This window comes from Tenrec ecaudatus, chromosome 5 (genome assembly GCF_050624435.1).
Source record: "Tenrec ecaudatus isolate mTenEca1 chromosome 5, mTenEca1.hap1, whole genome shotgun sequence".
Classification (NCBI taxonomy): domain Eukaryota; kingdom Metazoa; phylum Chordata; class Mammalia; order Afrosoricida; family Tenrecidae; genus Tenrec; species Tenrec ecaudatus.
Genome location: NC_134534.1, coordinates 49,233,037 through 49,250,492, shown reverse-complemented (window position 1 = coordinate 49,250,492; position 17,456 = coordinate 49,233,037).

The window sequence follows — 17,456 nt, the reverse complement described above, 5'->3', positions numbered from 1 at the left end:
CTCTTTCCCAATGCTTGCTCCGTATCAGAGTAGATTTCCTTCCTGTTCTGAATTCACAGTAATTATATCTAGTACATGCATGATATGAGGCCAATGCTTCTTCAATATATGTTTCCAATGGGGAGAAAATACATTGTCCCTTTAACCACAGTCTTAGCAGTTTGTGAGTGAGGCATCTGTTTGTGCTGGCTTCAAAGGAGAACTCATTGACCAATGGAGACTGGTGTCCACGAGGGAAGCTAATCTTACTCTGTCTCCTCTATATGGGTAAAGCATTATTCCATGTACTGGCAGCACATGTGGTTCAAGTCTTCTCTTGGTAACCTTGAACCCTTGTACAGCTGTTATGATTTTTGCTCTGTGAGAGTCCCTCCTCTTCATATGATTTTGTTGTTAGACATTTCTATAATTTTTTAAGTGATGTTATCAATTTAATGTGGCTGTGGGAAAGAGTTATCCAAGGGTGGATTGCAGACTGCCATCTGTAATGGAGAGTCCAGTTTTCAGAAGACATAAGCAGAAATGATTTGTGATTATATTGAGGTTAAAGCCAATAAAATAGAGATATCATACAGAGAATATGAAGAGGCAGAATGAAAAGCCAAACTGTGACACTGATAGTACTTAAGAGTTGAGTTAAATAAAGGAGACTTCAAAGGAGAAACAGCAAAAAGGTAGAACAAGAACCAGAAGAATGTGTCACAAGCCTGAAGAAGGAAGAATTCAGCACTGCCGAAATATGAATGAAAATTATTGGTTCCCAATGACTTTGATTTCATCTATGGAATTGTAAATACCTGAATTCCTTGATTTATTCTAAACTATGTCCATTTCAACTCAGAAACTCAAACTCATACCCCCTCCAAGAACATGCCTTCACACAGAATCACCTAACCTCTGGATTTCTCTACCGCAATAGCAGAGTCTCTGACTAAAGTCCATTTTCCTTCAATTTTCATGCTCCCTTCTCCTCTAACACCAACTGCTACCCCTCATCATTACCCCTTATTTTTTTTGAGATTGCTTCATTTTCAAGTCTTACCATGACTTTAACTCTCCTGCTTCCATATTATTAACTTACTACCCTTTTTCACAATTTCACTGTAGCTTCTCACCACCCTTTACATACTTAAGACAACTATTGGAGTTCCGGAAAGATGACGAATGAGTAACACACACCAGAGGGACTCTGTGGAAATCAGTGCTGGAGATCCACTGAGAGTGAAACACCACTCTTCCGGGTCACAGGAGTAGCATCCTAAAGATAATAAACTCAGATCCAGTAGGTTTTGAAGAGCTTTGGGCTTTTGACTACCATTGTGGAGGCTGACTTGGGCTTAGCTTTAGCCTACCACAGTCTTGGCTGGTGCCAGATTACTTTGGCTGGTCCAAGTGCTGTGCCGGGTTACTTTGGCCAGCCCAAGGACTTTACAATAAAACAGCCACAACTACCACTGCCTTGGGGCAGAATCTAAACCCATCAGGCAACACAATCAGGAGGTCAGAGAAAATCTATTCTTTACTATGACCCCTCTCTCTTTTTTCTTTGCCATCACAGTCCTAAAGGGCTCAGTTCCCCCCCCCCTTTCCTTTCACAGGCTGCCACTGGCCTCCAGGGCACATGTCTTTGCCTAAGGCAACTCCACCTACTCTTCACCCAGCTAGGGGAGCTCCAGCTTGCCCTCTGTGGCCTTACATATGTCTAGGGGAATGCTAGCCCACCTCCCCACCACCCTCCAAGCCCTTCCCAGAGCTCCAGCTGGCTGTAGGAACCTCTTTCCAACTTCCTCAGTGATCTTGCTGACTAGAATAATTCCACCCACCATCTGAAGTGCTCTATACCAAAGTGGGAACATCCACCTGCCCTCTGCAGCCCTCCCATTAAGCAGACACCCTTGCACTCCAAACCACCGTGGACCACACCACCATGGCTTCCTGTGAGATCATCCAGTGCAGTACCATCCTTGTGGGCCTGCAACCATCCAACCAGCATTTCCTTAGAGAGCCATATAACTTGTCCTCCAAATATGAGAATTTTTGTTGGCTACGGAAAAACTCAAACCACAGGCGGATAAAGTGAAAGCTGTAGCCTGACCCCAAAGCCAAGTACAGTTAGTTACAGACAGTTCAAAAAAGCATTTGTATGAGTTACAAAAAGAGAGCCCAGTGCTCTTCAACTCTCTGGAAAAATGGTTCCAGGCTCCTCTAAAATGCCATGTAAACAGCAACCAGATCGAACGTCAATGAAAAAATAGAGAAACAAAAGGTAGTGTCAGAAGTCCTGAACCTAACAACATGGAAACCAGAAGCAGATATTGCTCTGAAACTGAAAGAAATCTTAGGGATGCTGCTTGGAGTCATATAGGATCTGAGGGAAGCAATACAGAAAAGGATGAAATGATAGAGGAGATAAATTGAACAAAGGAAAATACAAACTCTAAGGGCAAGATAACAAAAGCCAGTACCAAATTCACAGACTTCATCAACAGACTTGAGGAGGCTGAGAATTGCCCCAGGGACCAAGAGGAAAACCAGGAAAACTTCAACAAATGGGAGAGACAGTCGAATAAGATAATCAGAGAGCATGAAGAAAACCTGAGAGCCATGTCTGATGCTGTGAAGAAGAACAACAACAGAAAAACTGGATTACCACAGTGGTTCTCAGCCTTTTGAATGCTGTGACCCTTTAATACAGTTCCTCACATTGTGACCCCCAACCATAAAATTATTTTTGTTGCTACTTTATAACTATAATTTTGTTAATGTTATGAATCGGGCAATCCCTGTGAAAGGGCCGTTTGACCCTCAAAGAGGTCATGATCCACAGGTGGAAAACTGTTGGACTATCGGAACAAGACACAATGAAAAAGTCAAATGCAAAAATCGCAACAGAATTCTTAGAGGAAAACTTCCCCAGCTTAATGAATGAAAACTTGCCAACCATTCAGGAGGTCAAAAGAATACCAGCTATACTAAATTCCAAAAAGAACTCACCAAGGCATATAATAGTTAAATGATCTAACTTTGAGGGAAAAAGAAAATCATAAGAGCAGCTATAGAAAAATAACTCTTTCTATGAAGTTATTATAACTCTGATAACTAAAGTAGGCAAGAATCCCACAAGAATTAAGAATTACAGACCAATATCCCTAACAAATGTCAAAGCAAATATTCTTAACAAAATACTAGCCAATAGAAGACAAACGCATGTAAAATAAATAATTCACCATGGCCAATTGGGATTCATACCAGGGATGCAGGGATGATTCCACATATTTAAGACCATTAGTCCTATTCACCACATTGACATGAAAAATTATAGGAACCACATGATACTATCAATAGAAGCAGAAAAACAGTTGACAACATCCCACACCCATTCCTCTCTAAGTCACACAAGAAGATAGAAATGGAAGGAAAATTCTTCAATATACTACAAGCTATAAATGAAAAACCAACAGTCAACGTAGTAGTCAATGAAGAAAAGACACAAATAATCCCACTGAAAAAGAAGACCAGACAAGGATGGCCCTTGTCTCCACTCTTATTTAACATCATACTGGAGCTCCTACCAAACAATGTAAGGCAAACCAAAGATATCAGAGGTATTCATCTGGAGAAGGAAGAGGTGAAACTATTATTCACAGATGATATGATTTTACATAGGGACAATTCCAAAAGCTTCACAAAGGGAGTTCTGGAAGCAATAGAGGAATATGGCAGAGTGGCAAGATACAAGATCAACAAACATAATTCTATCAGATTGCTATGTACGTCAGATGATACCACGGAACAGATCAAAAAGGTAGTACCCTTCACAATAGCCACACAAAAATTGAAATATCTAGGGATATGCTTGACTAAAAAAAAGATTTGTATGAGGAAAACTACAGAACACTGTTACAAGAAACCAAGAATGAGCTCAACAAATGGAAGATTATTCCATGCTTGTGGATTGGAAGACTCAATATAGTAAAGACATCAGTTCTTCCCAAGACACTATGTAAGTTTAATGCTATTCTGAGATCAATACCATCATCTTTCTTCAAAAAATAGGGAAAAACTGATTGCCAACTTCAAATGGAGAGTTAAGAAACACAGAATTAGCAGAGAACGCCTCAAGAAGAAGGAAAATGTGGGAAGGCTAGCTTTACCTGATTTTAGCACCTATTATACAGTCACAGTGGTCAAAAGAGTATGGTACTAGTTTAATGACATACATTCAGACCAATGGAAAAGAACTGAAAACCCAGAAATAAAATTACCAACTACAGACAATTGCAAGAGAAAAAAATTATATATATATATATATATATATATATATATATATATATATATATATATATATATATATATATAAAATGGGAAGCGGATGCCCTCTTCAATAAGTGGTGCTGAAAAAAATAGGTATTTCCAGAAAAATGAAGCAAGATCCTTACATCAGTCCATGCACAAGAATAAAGTTATGGTGGATCACAGACCTTGAGGTAAAAACCCAAACTATGAGGGTCATTAATGAGAGCATTGAGACAAACCTGAGAACTCTGACGAAGGGACTATAGACTATTGGAAATAGGGAAGGGCACAAAAACAGAGGAGGTACTAATTGACAAGTGGGATATTCTGAAGATAAAACACCTGTGTACATTGAAAGGATTCAACAAGAGAGTAATAAGAAAACCCACAGACTGGGAAAGCATCTTTAGCTAGCAATGACACATCAGACAAAAGTCATGTTACTAAAAATGTACAATATCTGATATCTTACTATAAGAAAAAAACAAAACAAATGCTCACTGAGAAGGTGGGCAAAGGACCTGAACAGAAGTTTCACAAGGGCAGAAGTTCAAATGACTAATAAACATAAGAGAAAATGTTTCGGTAATTAGCCATAAGAAAAATGGAAATTAAAATAACTATGAGTTACCACCTAACACCCTCAAAGATATCCCAATTAAAAGAACCAGAAAGTAACAAGTGTTGGAGGGGCTATGATGACACAGGAACTCTTGTCCACGCTGGTGAACCTGTAGATATGTACAGCTATTATGGAAATTGATTTGGCAGTATCTGAAACCGATGGAAATACAGCTACCCCATGACCCAGAAAACCCCCATATATACCCAGAAGAAGCAAGAAACAAACCACGGCCAGACATCTGTGCTTCAATAGTCAGCTCAGAGCAGCCAATGCACAGAAAGGACCACAGAAACAGACCTACCATGAGACACTACGTCCCTCACTGACTCAGAGCACTATGGGGGACAGCACTGGAGAAACAGTGAGGGAACTTTGCCCGATCTGACCCCACCACACCGGGGTGAAACACTATGAGCATGCAACAGAGTAGCAAGGGGAGCAAAGCAATGAAGTCCATGGGGAATACCAAAAATAGACTTTGAGGCCAGAGAGTGGCACTCCAGCAAACTTTAACGGAAAAGACTGCTAAATGTCAACAAACAGACCTGGGACTATTTATAAGTTTTTCTTTTTTAGTTGTTTTTTTTTCTTTTGTTGGTTTGTTTTGCTTTGCCTTGCTTTTGCGCTTATTCTCATCTCTGCATGTCTATCTAGATAAGATCGATGGGAGGAGAAAGCAATGATACCAATGATTCTGGGGGACACAGGAGATGGGGAGACAGGGGAAAGGAAGGGGTGTATCAACAAACCCAGGAACAAGGGAACAACAAGTGATCTAAAATTGATATCAAGGAGTGGGTAAGATGTCTTATGGAGCTTGATCAAGGGTAATGTAGCCGAGAGGAATTACTTCAACCCAAATAAAGACCGACACTAATAGTGGGACAAGAGGAAAGTAAAGGGAAATAAATCAAAGAAATAGGAGTCAAAGGACATTTATAGAGGTCTAAACCCAGGCATGTATGTATGTATGTATGTATGTGTATATATATGTATAGATATAGATAGATAGATAGAGAAATAGATATATGTGCATATACTTATATATTAAGTATTAAGGCAGCAGATAGACATTGGGCCTATACTCAGGTACTCCCTCCATGCAAGAACACTTTGTTCTAATAATCTGGAATTCTGTGATGTTCTCTTTCCTGACACATCACTGAAGACAAAGCAGGTGCAAAAGCAAATGTGGTGAAGAAAGCTGATGGTGTCTGGCTGTCAAAAGATATAGCATCTGGAGTGTTAAAGGCTTGAAGATAAACAAGCAGCCATGAAGCTGAGAAGCAACAATACCTACATGGAAGAAGTACACCAACTTGTGTGATCATTAGTCATAGATGGGATCAGATATCAGGCATCAAAGACCTAGAACAAAAAATCATATCAATGTGAATGAGGGGGAGTACAGAGTGGAGACTCAATGCCTGATTTAGACAATTGGCCATTACAGAAGGGTCACAAGGGTCTTACAGAAGGGTCACAAGGAAGAAATGAGCCAGTCAGAATGCAGTATAACACCGAAGAAACATACAACTTTCCTCTAATTCTTTAATGCTTCCTCCTGCAACTATCATGCCCCCAATTCTACTTTACAAATCCAGCTAGACCAGAGCATGTACACTGGTACAGATAAGAGCTCACAAGACAGACTATCTAAGACAGATAAACTTCTCAGAACCAATAATGAGAGTAGTGATACCAGGAGGGTAGGGGGTACATGGGGGGGGAGAGAGGGGGAACCATTCATAATGATCAACATATAACCACCACTCACCCCCCCCCCCAAGGGAAATAAACAACAGAAAAGAGGGTGAAAGGAGTCAGCAGACGATGTAAGACATGAAAATAATACTTTATAATTTATCAATAATTCATGAGGAAGGGAGTCTTGGGGAGGGAGGAAAAAATGAGGTGATACCAGGAGCTCAAGTAGATAAAATATTTTGAAAATGATCATGGTGGCATATTTACAGAAGTGCTTGACACAATGGCTATATGCATGCATTGTGATAAAAGTTGTAAGAGTTCTCAATAAAATGATTACCAAAAAGCACAATCATTGGACAAATCACAACACTATGCACACTGATTTTACTATAAATCAATGCTCTTGATGTTCAATAATTCATTAGATTTTTTCTAGATATATTTTTTCTCCCACTAATATATCATCAAATACATACATTTGCCATCATTCACAAAGTTTCCCATCATTTCTATAAGCTGATTTGCTTCTCGTTTCCAGGGAGATATATTCTGTAAAATAGACCTGTCCTCAATTGTTTTTAGTCAGGAGCACTGGTGGTTCAACAATTAAGTGAACCCACCTCATGGCTCAAGAGGAAAAGGATCTGGCCATCTGATCCCTTAGCGAATATCGCCTACAACATCCTGTGGGCTAGTTCTACGCTGTCACATGGAACGATAGTCATTGGAATGGACTTGAGAGCACACAGCACCAGCAGCAACAACAAACTGCTGTGAGCATACAATACTCTGTTTCCTTTCCTCTTTGAAAAAGCCATGCCAAAGAAGTATTGGTTTGTATCTACAGAGTAACTATCATATTGAATTACTCTAAGGCATTGATTTACAATGTGTGATCACAGTCTGTAATTAAACCTGAGTACATCTTAAAAAGAAAAACTGTAAAGGCCATATTCTCTTACAACAAAAACAATAGAAATATAAAGGAAATTCGGCTAACATGTGTTCAACATTTGTTAGTTTGGGGCACTATTCTATATATACTTATGTGTACTAAGTTATTTAACTCGTATATCAATCTTTCTGGGTGGATAATAAATCTGAAACACTGCACATTTATGGAATTTTCCCAGGCTCCCACAGCTAACAAAATGTAGAGTCGGGATGGAAACCTGCACAATGTGGCTTGAGTTCCCCTGCCATTTCAAGGAAATCCCACATGAGGACATTTTTTAAATGTTTCTACATAGTTTTTAGTTTACAATGGAACTGTGCAGGGAAAAAACGTTTACTTAGTAAACTACTAAGTAATGGTAATAATAAACACAAAGGTGTAACCAATACTACCTTCAGAGGTTAAGTCATTGACTGAAATTGTCCAAATATTATTATTTACCTGCAATTCAAGCTTAATGAAAGTCCTGAATTTTATTTAAGAACCCAAGTTCTAACATCAGTTCTAGGATGTACATACTCAAAATGAGACTATGCAGGGGAGCAAAAGTAGAAACCTGGCACAGAAACAGAGGCATGGGCAGTTTTTCTGAAGATGTGAGTTCAGAGATGGCCCTAAGATAAGATCTTCTCTACACAATGAAAATACCGTGGCTTGGGTCAGATGCACCTTGGAAAAAGTACTGTCTTGAAAGTACAGACAGAGTGCTCCTTGGAGGAAAGGATGGCAAGACTTGTCTCATATTTTGGACGTGTTATCCAGGAGAGACCAGCCCCTGAAGGACTGCATTCAGTGTTTTGCTTTGTTGTACATAGAGTTGCTATGAGTCAGAACCAACTACTGGAACCTGTATTAGTCTGGGTGCTTCAGAGAAACAAACCCACAGAAACTCCTGTAAAAGGGCAAGCTTGATATAAAGGGTAAGTGCACATCAAGAAAACATCCCTACCCAGTGCTTCCCAAACCTACAAGTCCAACATTAACCCATATGTCCAACACCAATCCACAAAGTCCTCCTCCATCTCACAAAACAGACGCGCTGATGCCAACTGCAAAAGGAAAGCAGAATGTGTAAGCATCTCAGTGCTGGCAGGGGTCTCCACACGGCTACTCCAGCACCCAGGGCTGCATCAGGGTAGATCTATGTGGCTTCTCCTTGGGGATGTATTGCAGCTGAAGCAGGGAACTGGCCAAGGCAGGTGCACCCTGGTCCAACCATCAAAAAGCAAGAGACCCAAGAACTAGAAAGGTGAGGTTCACTGAGCCATTTATCCCTCCACCCTTCAATTAACCCCACATGTATTTATCGGCCAAGTTGGCACAATAAACTAACTACCTCAGAACCTAACAACTCTTAATGAAATCTTTAAACTACTGTGCACCAATTTTCCCTCAGTGACTAAGTACCAGTGCCATCTTGTGGACTATATCTTGCCCAGAATCCAGTATCAGACTTATGGACTTGAATTGCACTGATCTGGGATGCTTTATTGATATATAATTACTTCTTGATATAAAGCCCTGTCTTGTACATATATGATCACTTTCACACACAGACACACACAATAATATATACACATTTCTTTTAGAATTCTTAGAAATTACTATCAAGAACTGGGAATCAAAAGTGAGATAGTAAGGCTTTAAGGTAGAGGTATTTGAGCTTTGGTTTTAATATATCTTCTATGAATACCTTAGAGCTTATGAAGTCTTTAGTTCATGTTGCTGTTATTGATGTTAAGTGCCATCCAGTCTGTCTCCACCCATGACAACCATATGTATAACATACTTATGTCTGCGTATATGGCATACGTATGGGGATATATAAATTCTTAATGTAAGAAAAGTACAACCAACTGTTCTGTCTCCCACAGCAATCTACTCACTGCCAAACTCATTGCCATGGAGTCAATTCTGACTCACAGTGATGCAATAGGACAGAGTAGAAGCACCTCTGTCTCTGAGACTACAACTCTTCTCCGGAGCAGAAAGCTTGAGTGCCTCCCTTGAAGCTGGATGGCGCTTTTGGATTGCTAGAATTGTGGCTGGCCGTCCACAGTGCAGTCACTATGCCACCAGAGCCACTTGACCTTCCTGTTCGGCTCTATCCTTCCTTGCTCAGTCTGGACATGTCCCAACACTCCTTCAGGGCTGCTAATAAAAGCCCAAAGGCCAGGCCACTCATGATAAGCCTCAATTCCATGGCACTCGGCACCAGCTCTGCAGGTCAGCAGACGCAGTCCCTGAGTTCGGTGCCTAGAGGTGGTCCACTCCTCAAACCAGCCTCCTGTTCAAGCGCACTCAGCTTTCCTTGCTCTGTGGGCAGGCAATCTCACCATTCTCTCTCCTGCTCTGGATCCTGCTCTGTTGCCGCAGTTCCTATCATTTCTCTGAGGGACAGACGAGCTGTCTTTTTGAATCGAGGAGGTTCCCTGCCCAGGATCTGTGGTCGACTGGGGTGCTCCCTTCTGTATCTTTGTGGAAGGGAGAGCGCCCTGAATGCTTTGGAGATGACTGGAGGCCAGTCACAAACAAGTTCTGCTAACAGTTACTCAAAATTGTATCTACCTGTGGTTTCCTTCACCAGACACAGCAGGAAAGGGTGGGTTTTTGGGAGTTACAGAAACTACAGATAGACGAGCCCCACTAAGGGTGGCTTCACGACACTGCACTAACTTACATTCTACTTTAATAAAAACGACCTCCATTAAGTCAATGCTCCCTACATTCTTATCTGTTCCTCCATCTTCATATAACACCATGCCAATTTCTATCAGCCTGATTCTCTCAGATGAGCTCAGAATCTCTCCACTTTCCCACATCCGCCTTCTCAACACCTGTAATGTGTCACCAACCTCTGTAGAATGGACAGTAACGAACCCAGCTCATTTGTTTTCCTCCCCTGGGGGGCCCACCCAACCCATTTTCTACCATGCTGTGGTGGTCCAACCCATTTTCTACCATGCTGTGGTGGTGAGTATTTCAAAATGCAATTCTGACCGTGACCTCCCTTGCTGAAGCAATGTTAAGGTTTCACATTCTTCTAAATGATAAAGGACAGAGTGTTTAACCTGGCATTGTGTGATGTCGCCTTTGCCTCCCAAGTCGGTCTTAAAGAAGACTTTCTAACTGCACAGACAAGGATAAATCTATGATTACCCATGCTCTCTGTAACTGGTTTAGCACCCGTAGGACCACATCAAACCAATAATTAGCAATCTGTGCCATAATGAGCGCTTTGATTCATGTCACTATTTGTCTAATGTCTAAGTTGTAAACTACTCATAAACCTAGTCTCCCTGTAATTATTTCCTGATACTTTCCCAATGGCTCTGATCAAGCTGATATATAGGAATAAACAACAAATTATTAGGATATGAATAAAAGGGTAAAATGAGTAAATACTTTTGAATCTCCACATTTAGCTATTGTGAGGAGGCTTGTTTCCACCCCATGCATTTGCACTTTCTAGCAGGGAAAAATGGTGTACTAAATAAGATTTTTAAAGTCATGTAGATTTTGTATCCTTTCTAGGAAAATTCATTTGAATATTCACACATTTCTCTCCTGCCAATGTGTTTCAAAGTCACACTCAGAGAAAATTCTCAGAACAGCTGTCTAGCCTATTTCCTTTTCTTTTTAACTTATATAGGAAATAAGTAAAGCCAAGTCTGAAAGACTAGCCCTGAATGTTGCATGCTGTCTTTTCAAAGAAGATCCGAGTAACTAATCCCTTTAGTTAAATTTGCATGAAAGAAATCAGCAAGTGATGACTTTGAGAAAATCTCCTTAGACAAAGGTTAAATTCAGTCAAGAAACCTTAGTGCCTTTTCTGTTTTTCCTCCTGCAACTCAAAACTGAACCTGCTAAAAGCCATTCAAGTGTTGTGGAACTTGGCAACCATTCTGAAAGGGGGGTGTGCTAATAAATTCTGTTAGAAAAAAATTACTAGATTAATCCCAAGGAGTTGGAGATTAAAGGTGTCCAAAATTTGCAACTCTTCCAAGATGCCATTCTGCTCCATTTCTTCCATTCATCCCTTGAACATATTCCCTCTCATTCCTGGGCTCTGCAACTCACTGCTACAGCCCACGGAAACTCACTGGACTTTGAGGAAATGGGTCATGTGGTGGTTAGTACTGGTCTGTCGCAAATCCATAGGTAAGGTAAATGTAAGTCAAATGCAAGGCCTTGAGCCAGAAGCCCATATTCTCCAAAGTCACAGCAGGTCTTCTTGCTTCTACCAAAATGCAGTCAGGACGTAGAGGTCTGGCTTCCCAGGTGAGGCACTGTGTGTTAGAACGCTACAGTGGTACCAGAATATACACCCACCAAGGAAAACTAATGATGGAGTCGACTAAGGTAGCAGATTAAAGCTGTCCCCAAAGAAACAAAGGGTGTTTAGGTCATACCCTCTACTAAGGCCATGTCTTAATTCCCCCCTTAATCCTATCCATTAATATAGTAGAGAATACCTTCCATAAATGGACTAGAGCCACAGGTGTATAAAGTAGAATTATAATATAGCACATAAGGAATTATGGCTAGGTTTTATTAATTAAATATAACTCAATGGTATCTGTACACTTGAGAAAAGTCATTCTGTTATTTTCAACTGCTAATTCTAAACTTTCAATTTCTTTGCTTCTATTGCTAATCAGAGCAATTTCAGGGAAATTAAAAAAAACTGATATTGGGAAAAAAACAAGCCTCCATTCTAGTATATCATCCAAACTTACAGTAAGATATACTAATTTCATCTAATCACAATGAAAAATAGTTAGAATAGCACAACAATATTTTTAAAAAACAAGTAAAAGATTTTAATGGCATTATTTAAACCAACAGTTTTCAACTTGTGGGTGGCGACCTCTTTGGAGATCAAGAGACCCTTTCACAGGGGCTGCCTGATTCATAACAGTAGCAAAATAGCAGTTATGAAGTAGCAATGAAAATAATTTTATGGTTGGGGGTTCACCACACGAGGAACTGTATTAAAGGGTCATGACATTAGGAAGGTTTAGAACCACTGATTTAAACATATAAAGAGAAATAAAAGATGATTCTGACACTTTGTCATCTAGCATAAAAATGCTATCTTATATAGTCATGTCTAAAAGAAGATCAAGCTACTAAAATTAAGATTTTTAAAGAGAATGATTTTGTTGTATTTTATGTACTTCGGGGTTTGTTTTTAAAGATATAACTTTCATAGCATAAATTTTACTATTGCAAAGTATATATTTACATTTCATAGGACCCTTTGGAATATAAACCTGCATTTAATTCCAGCAGGCAACCTATTTTTCTTCAGTACTGGCTCTTGTGAATTAGTAGCCTATAGAAAATGATGAAAATAATTCAGCTGAGACATTGGTAAAAGTGAGAACTTTTCATGTAGATGTAGTGGTTGAAAACAACTTTTTATGTGTTTATTAAATTTTAAATGGTGAATTCCTCAATTTTCTACCTTTAATATCTTACCTCTTAGGACAAACTAGAGTTGGAGTGCAAACATGCATGGATTTCATTCCCAACTCAACTATTAGTTTTAAAGGTAGTAGAAACATGGACAAAAACCTGCTCCTCTCTCCACAGCCTCTACAACAGGAGGACGACACAGAGCTCATCAGAAAGGAGATTCTCAAAGTCAGGAGGCGTGCACTACGTCATGTGGAAGAGAAAGTTAATGCCCCAAGCAATGGGCTCATAATGTTGGTCATTTCACACCAGCTATAAATCCTTCTTTGTTATAGCTATGCCCCACTGTGAATGGTCTGAAAGTTTCCAGTTATCCAGAATGGTAGAGCTGTTATTTTTTTAAATAAAAAATAATGTACTTTTTTCCAATAGAAAACCAAGTAGGCTATACATTTTAGAGAGAGTTATAACTTTATGGGGGATAAATATTCAGTCTACACAATGAATATAACCCACTAAAGGGAAATACGTTCATAGGAATTTATCTCTCTAATTTTATATATATCATAATTTAAAATTTAAAGATTCATTTTATGTTTACTGTTCGACTTTATTAACAGCACCAAGTTTCATACCAGAAGTCAGTTTCTATATTTCCTATTGTACTTGGGTGAAAGTGCAGAGGTCAAAATATTCCATACACAAGCCACTTTTACTAAAGAGAATTAAGCCTTTTCATAATCCTTTTGATAGTAAAATATATTATTGCAATCAAATAGAATTGCCTCTTTTGTGTTCTGAAAACAAGCTATTACATAGCAGCATGCCAATTACTATTTTTGTGTGTTTTCCTGTAGCCTGTTGGTGCCCATGTGAGAATAAAGAAGGGCACTTAAATTAGTGCTGCTTTCCTTGATAGCTTCATTGATCCAAAAGCCCACTGAAGTCAATAGGATTTCGTCTTTAGCAGAAATGTTGTGCTTAGATTTTCCCCACAGGAAAGCAGAGCAATAGGAGAAAACATCCGATCCAAAATAGTTCAGTTCCTTTCAAACTACCAAGTACTTTATTTTAGAACATACCAGAAGCCTTTCTAATCTTTAAACTGGGTGCTGCAACTATGAATAATACTTGAAATACATGCAGAATGTATCAGGAAGAGATGATTTGTTCCGCTGATATGTACTGAGTTCTCTTGTTTCTGTGAAATACAGTTTTGTTGTTTCTTAATCAACTGGGTTCTTTTAAATGCTAATTCTATGTGAATACTAATATTAACTTCATAATTATTTTTATAGAAAAATACATTATTGTCATAAAGTAAAAATTACCTCTTTTGTGCTCAGCAAGCTACCTAGGTAGTTCACATTCAACTACCAAATTTGAGTTTTTTTTATTTTGTTAGATGAAGGCTTAGAGAGCAAAACAATTTTCCATTCAACAACTCATACATATTTTATTTCATCTCATTGACCTAAAATCCCACAATTTTACATCACTTGGCCTACTTCCTCCTTGTGTTTCTCATTTCCACTCCTCTTCTTTCCTAATTTCTCTTGTCCGTGGGCAAATGCTTCCCTTTTGATCTCACTTGGCGGATTGTTCTGAGGCTTGAGTGCGCCCCCTAGTGTCATTGCTCCCTTTTATACCTGCCTGTTTGGTTGAAAATTGAGCCACAAATGTGAGTTCAATTCTATTTCTGAAAGGTAACCAAGAGCCAGAATCTCAAGGATTGACCAGTCTCTACCTGACCAATAATTCTGATATTTTTATGATGCTGAGTTTTGGTCCATATTTCTCAACTACTTTATCCAGGACTTTCTAAGGGGATCCCTTTCTATTGGTAGTGGTAACTAAGTACCATCTAATACTTCCCTTCGGGGTGGTGGCGACTGATGTTTGCATGGTCCATTAGTCCATTGGATCAACTGTTTCTATGAGTTTTTGATTTTCTTCATTCTTCTTTGCACTAGACAGGGAGAGATGCCACTCACGGGCTTTTAAGACCTCAATCATTCCTTATCAAATTAGAATGTAGATTTTCTTTGTGGACTATGGGATGCTGATTAAACGTGATGTCTCCCCATACTCTGGTCCTGAGCCACCAAGCCCAGTATGTTATTACCACAATATCTTTGGTAGTGGCTATGAAGTTTTCAAAATGTTATCTGGTGTGCTTTTCTATAAGGAGTCTTGGTGGTGCTGTGGTCACAAGTTGGGTATGGTTGGCAGTTCCAAACCACCTGCAGCTCTGCGAAAGAAAGACTGGGCTTTCTACTCCCACAAAAAGTTACAGTCTCAGAAACTCACAGAGAAGCACTATCAGTTGGCATTGACTTCATGGCAGTGAGTTTGGGATTTTGTTAGTGCTCTTCTATGTTCACAGATATATTTGCAATATAGTTAAACACATTTCAGAAGTTTTCTCTGCCAAAGCCATATATTTTCTTGGGTATTGTCGCATTCTCTTCTCCTCATGTGCTTAGTTTGCATGTGTATCTAAGCATCCACTCATAGATTTTTGTGATTGCAGTACTGTGTTCATAATACTGTTTACTTGTGTTGCCTTTACCTCTTTTATGCCTCTCAGGGCCTTCCTTTGCCTTTCTCATTTTTTGCTGCTCTCTTTTACTGTATATTGTCCTTTCCCCCCCCCCAAATTAATAGTTTATAATTTACCCTCCCTCTACCTTCTTCCATGGTAGCCACCAAAGAACATTTCTTTTTGTTGCTAGAATGATCTCTGTGCTGCTGCTGCTCCATTCTGCCTCCTGGTCTCCTTGAATTGGCCTCTGGGGTCAGCCTGGCTTCTTTTCTCCCACAGTTTCCATGCTGCAGCCTCTAGTGCCTCTGGTCTACGTCTCTGCCACCGAATTGATGTGTTTGAATTATGTTACTGGTGAAGAATATTGAAAGTACCATGTACTGCCAAAAGAACAATCGAATCCGCTTTGGAACAAGTAGAGCCAGAATGCCCCTGAGGGGCAAGGATGGGGAGACTTCATTTCACATGCATTGGACATGTTGTCAAGAGAAGCCAGTCTTCAGAGAGCGACATCAAGTTTGGAAAAGTAGAGGGGCAGCGAAGAAGAGGAAGGCCCTAAACAAGATCGAATGACACCTTGGCTGCAGCAATGAGCTCGACATAGGAATCACTGTGAGGATGGCGCAGGGCCGCGTGGTGTTCCTGTGTCCACAGGGTCCATGTGAGTTGGAACTGACCCGACTACAGCATTTGTCGTAGCAACTAACTCTTTCAAAGTAATGAGTTTTGGGTCCTTTGTCAACGAAATCCTTCTCATTGTTGGATGGATTTACTTCTGGTTCCTTGATTCTGTTCTATTGGTCCAGGTGGATGATGTCGACCAGAAAGAGAATCGATGACTTTCCTTGTCGATTATTGAAGCAAGCCTGATTAGAAGTCTTCCGTTGGTTTCTTCTGTCAGGGACCTCAGTCAGAGATTCAAGGTTTAGCTGAGATCTGACGTATCTTTACTGCAAGGTGAGAATGCAGGATAAAGCAGGAAATACTGATCACTTAGGTCAAAAGGATTCCTCTGATGCTCAAGCTCATTTGGAATGTCAGGTCAAGACTCCCGGGCTGTAGAACTATCCATTATCTACCCCTCCCCTTTTGGCAACCTTTTTGGGAACATTCTTGTTTTGACTCTGTGTGTGTTCTAACTCTAAGGAACAATTTGGGATTGCTGTGAGCGTGAAAAACAATGAGACTTTGGGACTATTTAGCCAGAGTATCTAGTGTGGAGTAGCTCTGCATAAATAATTTTCATAATGATATTTTTTCAGTGTTCAGAAGGTGCAATGTCAGACAAACAAAAACTAAGAACAATCATTGCAACAACAATATTTGTTTCCAGAATGTCCTTGCATAGAATAATTAGATATTTAGTAAAAATGACAATGAGATCGTTGAAAATACCAGCTTTTAGAGTGGCTCTCAAGAAGGGAGTACGATAGCAAAAGATAGCAGAATGCAGCACAACTGGGATGACGAATAGAGATTAGGACCAGGTAAAAAGAAAGACTAATTATAATTAAAAAAAACTAGAACCTCATCAATTTTTCTGCTTATATGCTGAACTGTAAATTAAATTTTTCTGTGCTTGGAAAAGAAAAAGTGATCTTTTGCTTACTTGTGTTATCTCTATAGATTTCTCCTGTCTTCCTCTTCATTTTTTTCCTTTTATTTCTACACTAAGTCTTACATAAAGTACTGGTGAGATAGAATTGAATTTTGACAGTTCTTAAAAGTAGCACAGACAATGGAGAAAAGTAGCATATAAACCTCTTTCTTTGGTTGGGTCATATAAACAGTGTGTTCTACTTTTTGCCTTGGTTCTTATTCCTTACTTTGGTTTAAAATCCCAACTTAAAGAAAAATTCGAATCAATTGTACTCAAATCAGAGATTGGACCCAGGAGACTTATT